This window comes from Anomalospiza imberbis, chromosome Z (genome assembly GCF_031753505.1).
Source record: "Anomalospiza imberbis isolate Cuckoo-Finch-1a 21T00152 chromosome Z, ASM3175350v1, whole genome shotgun sequence".
In the NCBI taxonomy this organism is placed as follows: Eukaryota; Metazoa; Chordata; class Aves; order Passeriformes; family Viduidae; genus Anomalospiza; species Anomalospiza imberbis.
The window spans coordinates 17,462,061-17,472,141 of record NC_089721.1 but is presented as its reverse complement, the minus strand read 5'-3'; the positions used below and the strand labels follow the sequence as shown (position 1 = coordinate 17,472,141).

Sequence of the window (10,081 nt, the reverse complement as noted above, 5' to 3'; positions counted from 1 at the left end):
AGATTTCCTTCTCGGCGACAAGGTAGAGAAATTCAAAGTCTGGTGTCCTGGAAACTCTTGATGAAATTTAAGGGAACAGAGTATTCACATGTATCGGCCCGGGGGATGTTCCTGATGTCCATCTCGGGTCGTTCACGCGATGATCAGCGCCTGGGTGTCTCCATATCGCCTCAGATAAGGCCCATCTCCTGGCGAGCCACATCCCCTTGCTTGTAAATCAGGTTTCAACACACACTTAGTTTTGCCTGAGAAGGGGGGGGCTTCTAATGCCAAAGGGTACAGTCTAACAACTATTTAACATTATATATATATGAAGCAATAAAATGGCGCGAATTATACCTGTTACATATAACACTATCAATAGAAAGAAGTAGCCAATAAATGACTGCAAAAGGCAAAGATTTGAGTAGTCATAGATGCCGAACAAAAGGATCTGAAAATGCAGTGATCACAAATGTTGGACAAGTCAATTTTATTCCACAGGTAAGGGTACTTGAAAGGCTTGAATTTAGTCTAGGGTGCATCCAAGCCAAGAGAGGCAACTATTGCAGTGCTGACGGAGTCTTTGCTTCGGGGGAGATTTCTGTGAGCAGTTCAGATTTCAAATGTACAAACTATCTTAGAGGAAAATACAGATGCAACATTATTGATGCAATCTCACTCTTCCCTACCTGTACTGAAGAGTGGGAGAAAGTGCAGAACTTCTGAACACTTATGAGTCCAAATTAGTAAATTTTACTGTGTCTAATTTTAGATTCTGCTTTTCTGACATGCTCATATGAACTTTTAAAGTGGTTGGGTTTTTTTAATTTTTTTTTTTTTTTACTTTTGGGGCAGAAGACAAGCAGAGGAAAGTTTATCTGTCTATAATGTGTATGTGCAACAAAAAGCAGAAAGAAATGAAATATGAAATATGACAGATGGATCACTGAATAGGTTGCATAAGGTTGAACAGGCAATGGCAAGACCCAGCAGACTGAGGTAAATAACATGCCAGTAAACAGAGTAGGGTTGGTAAAAATCACTAGGAAAGGAGAGTAGAATACTAAGCAAAGGAGGGTGGTAGAGAAAGTGGGTACTTTTAAGTCTTTAGTCATGGCTGTCTTACTTGTCACTAAGAGCAGCAAGCAGTGAGGTGTAACAAATCAGCCACATAGACACTACCTCTGCAGGAAAGGGAAAGCATGAAAAAATGCCAGCCTCTTCCACATGGAGCTGTATATATTTCTGTACACATAATGAATATTGCCAAAGGAGAGTTTGACTAGGATGCTAGTTGGATATATTCCACTTGCAAACTCTCAGCTTTTTTAAATACCTCTTAAGTCACCAGCATATTCTCTTTGTGTCATATCCCAAGGGCCACTTCCTTTTCAACAGCAGAGGCTCGCATAATCACTTCCATTTAGCACTCATTTAGGAATACCTCTGAGGGACAACCTTGTTTTTCTTATTTAACTTTTCCCTCTCTGCACTTGTGGGCAGTCCAGCACAGCCCATTAATATTATATTTGGGTCATAAACACGTGTCCTGGACTCTCCCCTGCTGCTAGATGCTTAATGTTAATGATTGTAGGATAAATGACTCCAGAGACTGTCAAAGTTAAGCAGATAGAAAGTAAATTAATCTGACAGGTGACAGGCTGTCCTTCCTGTAGTTTTCCAGCTCAGGCAGAGAGAGAACTGCCAGTTCCAGCTAAAGGGTGTGTGTGCCTGGGGTGATGGAGGGGGGACTCATGCCCCAGCTGTCCCTGATCTCATTCTCAGCAGTGCATCTGGGTGATTTCCGTGGGGGATACTTGCAAGCCAGAGGCGTGGTCCTCCCCTTAAAGTATAACAGAATTGCTGAAACCATGATGTCTGGATGAGGGGTTTGTTACTTATTGTACGGGTTTTTTCCCTTTCCTGCTTTTCTCAGCAATTATACTGCATGTTCTATTCTTCTCTGGGGGAAGTGGATAGTGTTCATGTTATTTTGAGGGTTTTGTAAGCAAAAAAAAAAAGGCTTTGATTCCATCTTTTTTTCAGGGGAGAAATGCTGTAATTAATGCTATACTACTTCTTTCAAATTACTTCATGATCCATAATACTCTATGTGCTACATAATATTCTAATTTAATTTTGCATGTGGGTTTGGTTTTGGGATTTTTTTACATGGAAGGCTGATATTCAAAGGAGCATATAAAAAATTGCTGCAGAAGCCTCTTATTACATACACAGTGGTAAAGACAGTAGTGCAAACTGCAGGCTCTAGCTAGATTCCTTTATTTTTTGCTGAAGAATATGGAAGCAAAGCAAGGAGCTCTTTATGTATAAAACCTGCTCAAAGCTAAGTACCTTAAAATGGAGTCTGTTGTAAGGTTTGATTTTTCAAGATGTCAGTTTCCTGCATCACTGTAACTTGCAGCAAACAAGCTAATTGTAATTGCAGCTCTGCCCCCAGTAGGAAGGCTTTTACACTGAAAGAGTTAGCCTTACAACAGAGGGGCTGACTGTAATTGTATTCTTGATGTGACAGCAGGCATGACAATTTAAACTAGAAAGAATACTTGACAGAATGACTTCAGGAAAATACACTTTTTATTGAAGCTAAAATATATTAAGGAGACCTAATGATTAGGTGGGAGGTTTCAGCTTTCTTTTTCTTCAATAAGGCAGTCTTTATCTTCTGAAATCACAACAAGCCTTGAATGTAAGGATTCCTTTCCTTTCTGTGCCAGATCAAGCAATCTGCTCTGCACTCAATCGCCCTCACCCCAAACAAATGCCATGACATCTCCAGACTCTTTGTGTGGATTTAACTGTTATATGCTTCTGACATAGGTTCTCTGGGTTAGAGATCCCAGTGGCCCTTTTCCCCTTAGTTTCACCACTTAGTTCCAGTGAAAAATGCCACCTTTCCTGCTGAATCTTTTCTCTCATACATGTACTGAAAAACTGATCAAAATCTGTACATGTCCATTTTCACATAACTGTATGGGACAGCAATTCTTTTTACTGTGGAACAAAAAAAAGAACATGGAAAGTGAGAAGCCTGCTGCAGAAGGGCGTGCTCCACATCTGACTTTCTTTCATGGTGTCCTGATGTTACCCTATTCTTTTAAAAGTTTTGAAGTTCTTTTAGAAGTTTTCTATACCTTCTGATGTTTACATATTTCTACTAGAGTCCTCACACACTGTTCATGTAAATAATAATTGTTTTGCATTCTTCTTTGTAAGAAGAGAGAATTAATAGACTGTTAGTTTAACCAGTGTAGTTGGAGAGGTGGAAATTTCATCCTCCAATCCACTGTCACTTTTAAAATTCTATATATTGCAAAGTCAAAAGTAAATCTTACTCTTTTCTTCTTTTAAATCTTACAGTGAGTGTGTGAGTTATTTCATGTCATAGTACAACATCCTGGTATGACTGGGATAAAGTTAATTTTCTTCCTAGTAGCTGTGTTTCAGATTTAGGATAAGAATAATGTTGGTGAAGCACAGATCATTTCATTGTTGATGAGCAGCACTTACCCTAAGTCAAGGACTTCTCAGCCTCTCATGATGCCCTGTCAGAGAGGAGGCCAGAGAGTAAAATAAGCTGAGATGGGACACAGGCAGGACAGCTAACCCCATCCATACCACAAGATGTCATGTTCAATGCATTAACTAGGAGAAAAACTTATCAGGAGGGCCACTGCTCCAGAAATGGTGGTGTCCAGCAGTAGGTGTTGTGCAATTGTTCTCATCTCCATTCATTGCTTTTCCCTTTTTAAAATTTTTCTTTCATTGCATTATTTTTATTATTACTATTATTATTTTTTTCTTATTATTAAGTTATTTTTAAATTTTTAAACTCTTCTTATCTCAACACACAAATTTTCTTTCACCCTTTCAATTCTGTCCTCCATCCCAACAAAGGGGAAGGGAGCTGCTGTGTGGGGCTGAGTTGCTGGCTGTGGTTAAACCATGACACATGCAAAGTCAGCAAGCTACAGCCCTCTAAACTCACTGCTGGGGCCAGGAAAATCAATCACTTTTATCATATATCCTGTATTTTTCCTATGCAAAATCAGAAGACTTCAGTGACTAGAAAGTGAGGTTGAAAACTCCTACAACTACTCAAAAAAAGGCCAACATGACAAAGGAACTGATTATGATAGATACCAGGTGCCCATCATTCTGCTCCATCACTCCTCCTCAACTGGATGGGAGAAAAAACTAAAATCTTGTAGATTACAGATAAGTACAGCGTGGACAAAACAATCAGTTTGGGAAAATTATTTTCACCTATTGTCATTCAAATCAGAGCAGAATAATAAGAAAAAAGAAAGAAAAAAAAAACAACAATATTTAAAGTACCTCTCCCTTCTTCTAGGGCTCAACTTCACTCCCACATTCTGAGCTGGTGGTACAGGTGGACAGGGACTGGATTCTGCAGTCGGTTTATTACACAGTCAGGTCATCCCACATTGTGCCTGCTCACCTCTCCTCCACGGGAACACTCCTCATCCTCTTCCATCACTCAAGTGTGGGGTCCCTCCCACAGGAGACATTCCTTCACCATCTTCTCCAAAGTGAGTCCTTCTCATGGGCTCCAGTTCTTCATGAACTGCTCCATGGGTCCCCTGTGGTGTCACAGGTCCAGCCAGCAAACTCCTGCATGGGCTCCTCTCCCCTTGGACACATAATTCCTGCCAGGACGCTTCTCCAGCACAGGCTTTCCAGAAGGTCACAACACTCTTCAGGCATCCATCTTCTCTGGTGTGCAGCTCTCCATGGGCTGTAGGTGGGTTTCTGCTCCACCACCTTTCTGCTCCCGACCTTTATGGGCTCAGGAGCACAGCTGCCTCACCATAGTCTTCTTCATAGCCTGCAGGGGAGCCTCAGCTCTCAAGCATGGAGCATCTCCTGTCCCTCCTCCTTCATTGACTTTGATTTCTGCATAGCTGTTTCTTTCACTCTTCTCTCACAGCTGTGGTTGTACAACAGGTTTTTTTCTCCCTTTAAATACACTGCCCCAGATGTGTCACCGCCAGTGTTCATGGACTTGACTTACTGCCTTATTTGGCTTAAAAGTAATTTTGACCTGGGGTTCTTCTGAAATACGAATTGTGGCACAACAAGATAAAAATGTGTGATGTGAGCTGGTCCAGTATATTTCTTTGGATACTGCCAATTTTGTTTCCTGCAACAGAGGATCAATAGCACTAAACCGCAGATGTGATGCAAGAGTTTTGATGTTACTGTTTTGTAGTAATAATTTAAAGCCAGTCAGAAAAAGAAAAGCTGGATTCCATTCACACTTGCTGAATCTGTGAAACTGAAAATGTCAGCAGAGATGGTGTTTCTCTAGATTCTGCAGGAATCCTTTTTAGGTTTCTGCTGTGTCATCTATCACTGAGCCCATCAAGGAGGTTATATGGGATCTGCACTGCCAGGAAGCAATGGATCTGGACCATCCCCAGTCAATTACTGACTTGCAGTCAGCAGTTTCAGCACTTACATTGGAGGTCTGTTGAATGGATCTGCTGAATCTCCTGGATGAGAACCACTGGAATTTCAACATGCCAGGCAGAGAAGCAGACAGTTTTGTGTTCCACCATTGGGCTGGCTGCTTGGCAAGGTTTCTGAGGAATTTAGGCTGCCATGCATATTTGGTGAGTCTGGGCTGTTCAGTATTTGCACAGCAAACAGGCTTTGTTAATGCTCTGGAACAGGAGCACCAGTCTAAGGTTTGACCTTAAAAAAGAGTGAAGGGGAAAGAAACAATTTTTAGTGAAGTTGGTTTCAAAATCAGCTTCTGAAGTATCCATGCAATGGAATTTACTTGCCCAGACTAGTTCTTACAGCTATTCACCACAGTATTTCCAGGCGCAGAGAGCCTCACACTTCAGCCTCTTGCTGACATAAATGCCTTGCTGTTCCAAACAATGGCTCATTTGTTTGAAGAGGAACTGGCAGACATAAATCCAGTGTGACTTAGAACAGGATTTTCTGTACATCAAAACAGGACTTTCTGTATATGAGCAGATAGACCTAACCACTAGGTAATGGGAGAAAGGAGTTAATGGTTTTCTGTGAAACAGATTATCAACTTTTAATTAAGGTCTAGTGATACTTTATCACTTAATTGAGTAATTTTGGAACACTGTTATATATGGGAATGAAACACTCAACCCTTAGAAGTCAGGAAGCTGATTTTAAAAAATTGTCTTTTTGCCATCTTACTCTTTGGTTGTTAAACCAAACACTTGCAGCTATGCATACTAACAGCGGGAGGATTTCCCATCTGTAGTGTAGTTGCTTTTGTCAGTTTGTTTCAATGCAAAAAGGTGCTGCTGTTTCACAGTGAATTTGTTCAGGGAGGTTCCTGACACACCAACTGCTAAGCACTGATGTCCTGCCAAACGAACAGAAAACATTGCCTCTTTACTCTGCGATAAACTTGCTAGGATTGTGCACCTGTAAAGGAAGGGAAGGAGGAAGTAGGGAAAAACCTGCAACAAATCATTTGCTACCAAACTGGTTTTGCTGTAAGGTAAAATAGGTTGTGTTTTTTTTCTAGATTTTTGACAAATGAAAAAAACTTCCTCACACTTAAATTCAGTTAATTAATCCTCTTTGTGTTTTTTTAGCTCTTCTTAGGTTTGTTTAATCCTACAATACTATTTTTAAACAGAACAGTTAGAATGGTCTGTGTCTGCTTTTCAATTTAGAATAATGAACTAGAACTTGAAACTAGTAATGAAATTTGGTGTTGTTTTTTTTTTTTTTTTTTTTTTTTTTTTCTCAGAAGAGATTTTAGCAATTTAAATCCTTGCTTAAATACTTAGGTATATTAAGTAAGAGTCTAAGGATGGACCAAAGGGGCCAGTATGTTTGACTTCTCTGGATTCCAGATAAAAATATTACACTGCAAGAAATTGCAGTCTTGAGCCCTTAGCTCTTGCAAATACACATCCCAAAGTCTCAATGAGCAATAGCCTCCTTATATATTTTAAATAAAGGTTTAGAATTTCAGTTAGGTCTACCAGTGATATAATTTCTTTCACTCCTGCTACGTTCTTAAGACTGTCCTGTCCAACAGCAGCCATTCCATGAGAAATGAAGGAGAAAGTACTAAGACTAGACTTTGGAGGTACGTGTTCTGCAGGGAGAGAGGAGTTCTCAAAATAATTACCAAAACTGTACTGTGACTATGTTTATTTGAAAATAAGAAAATTGACTTAAGGGAACCTATAATTTTGGGTAGTTTGTGCAGTGATATGTTGGTGCTCTGTGCTCAGCTTCTGCTGTCTCTATCCATAAGTGACTGTGATATTCTCTTGCAAGTGGTGAGGGTTTGATACTACTAAAGAGTGAGACCTGTTGCAGAAATAATATGAGAGACCCAACTAGCTGGAAATTCTTGCTTATGCACTATATAAGCATTAAGTATCAATAGCATGGTATTCTGGCTATGGAATTTGGAGCAGGTGGGAAATTGCAAACATTTGGTGAAATTTTGAAGCCATTGTGATCCTTCCAAGTTCAGTTTGATCCTCTGCTGGAGGGAGTTCAAACCCACATCCTTCCTGCTGATCTGGGTATCAGAGTATGGGCTGCTCCACATGTTCCTGTAGCTTGTTCAAAGATCAGTGATAAAATGCCTAAAACATTCTTACAAGTAAGGACTCTCCCCTCTGGTAAGTATGATCATTACCTGGCTATTGAACCAAGTTGACATTCATTTTCTCTTTTTTGTCAAATGAATCTTGAATTCTTTTACTGTGCAGCAGAACAGCTTAAACAGGGTGAAGCAGAATGACTTCCAAAGCAGAATGGCCAGTAATAATGAGAAGAATGGAGCCCATTCAGTGCTTTGAGGGGATGGAGGAAGGTTCTGGACTGAAGATTCATGACCTGGCAGAGGTATTTACTACCTTACAGACTCCCAGATGTGAGAATTTTTTTTCAGATTTTCCTGCTGACTAACCCTAGTAATGAAAAGTTTTTCATAAGGATTCTGACATCTTCTATTCAAGCAACATGCCCAACTCACAGACTTTCAAGACTAACCCAAAGTATTTCATACAACATGTTAGACCATAACCCTTCCTTTCCTGCCCCTTCCAGACCCCAAAATCAAAAGGCTCTCTGCAATGAGATTAGAACTTTTCACAAAGTGCTGCTGAAGATTTCATAAGTACATTCTTTTGTTTGTTTGTAAAAATGATGTAGCCTCCACGTACTTTGAATTTTAAAGCAGGGTAAAAGTTGGAAAAATTCTCACTGGATTTAGAAGTTCTGCATTAGTAGGTTTAGTTTGAGAATCCTGAAAGTTGCATTTGCTTCGTCTAATATATTCTGACAAATATGACTAAACCTTATTCTTGCAATTTTTTTTTGTTGTTGTTTTCCTCTGGTGATTCATAGTTTAGAGTCTATTGTTAACATTGGATACATGCCACTTTCATTGCCGAACATATTGCAGAAATCTAAAAACATTTCTGAAATATCTAGATGACAAAATTGTTAAAAGCTCTTGATGATATGCAGTGCTTATGTAGCTCATGAGTGGGAGAATCCATTGCATGCTAACAATTATTCAGAGCTCACCATTTATAAGCCCATTTGCTTACTGAGAAAAAGCTGTTGCACTTCTGCTGTATGTTTTTTTTTTTTTTATTTTGGAAGTTAACAAGGTAAGTCTCTTGCTTCACGTGGGAAACAAATGCGTACTGAAAAAGGCAGTTCTCTTAATAAGCAAAGGATGTCAATAAGGCATTGTTGTTATAGTAAGTGTATATGATGTTCAGAAATGCCTATTGTCCCAAGACAGTATAATATTTCCCCCCTGGATTTCTCTGTCTGCCCCAGATTTAGTTCTCTACCCTGATAACTGAGGTCAGACAAGTTTCCCAGAGAGTGCCCATGATGAAGGAGTGTCTGCTTCCTCCCTTTGCTTTTTAATCCTTTACAAAGTAAGGAGGCTCCACTTTGTATAGCAAAACAATAGCAATCCCTCCTTCTCTGTGACTAAATCCTCCTACCTACCTATTTCCATCCAAATACACTTAAATGTTAACTTGCACCAATCAGATGTTTGTTCTCCCACACAAAAGTGCATGACATACTATTATATTAATCTGATTTCAAGGGTATTGTACTCTGGACACTGTAGTATCTGAGTGCCTTCTACATCCTTCAGTGTTAAGAAATTAAAGTCATTCTGTATTTCATGGTTTAAAGATGGTCATTTTAGTTGGAATTGTAAGGGAATGATAATTTAATTATAATGTTGGCATGGATTAGAAGTAAAAATAAGCATCAGCCTAGCAGGGGCTGAAATGACTGAGGGGCTCTTATGGATTCCAGAAAGATTTTCCATGCTTCTGGTTTATATTCTGGTTAAAAATTACTAATATTGAAAGTTAGGATCAGAGTCTCTGAGCAGAAGTGTGGTGTGTATTCAGCAGCCTCTGGATGGATGAGAGGCACAGCAGTGCTGTGTGTGTGCCTTTCACCCCTTTGGGTGCTGGCTTTTTCTGTAGATGAGAATAGTGTTTTGGCTGCACTGTAGCCAAGGTGTACAATGACCCTGACATGTACAATGACCAGCTCAGCTGGTAAGAACTTGGTGCTAATAACACTGAGCCTATGGGTTCGGTCCTTGTGTGAACTATTCACTGGACTTGATCCTGGTGGGGCCCTTCCAAAATGGAATAATCTGTGGTGTTTCTGTAATTGCAGCCATCTAGACATGGCCTTTGTGTGTGAAGTCTAGAGAAGTCCCAGTAGGCATTTAATCCTATCTGAGAACCTGGTGTATATTTGATTGATGAAACCTATGTTGCTGTAACTCTTTTGTTTTATCAATTCCTTGGCTAGGCAAATCAAAGTTACTGTGGTTTTAAGCAGGAATTTCTGGTGCAGAGGTGTCTTGTAAAAGGCCTCAATTTCACTATCTTGATTTAGTCTTTCATATCTAGTTACTAAGGGTCTGACTATTTTCTTAAAAGTACCCTGGGATATGATGTCATTGTTCGTTACTGAGGAAAGGCTCATGAGAAAAGATGGGTCTTGCATTATGCTCTAAAAATAGTAAAGGTCACTCCCA

General features: G+C 39.7%; 1 long non-coding RNA gene across 1 annotated transcript; it reads left to right on the top strand.

Annotated features, from left to right (window-relative positions):
* The first annotated feature begins 928 nt into the window (after positions 1–928).
* Positions 929–7,982, top strand: LOC137465004 (uncharacterized). The gene is made up of 2 exons (XR_010994525.1): positions 929–981; positions 7,758–7,982. It is a non-coding gene; the product is annotated as an uncharacterized lncRNA (long non-coding RNA).
* The last annotated feature ends 2,099 nt before the right edge of the window (positions 7,983–10,081 follow it).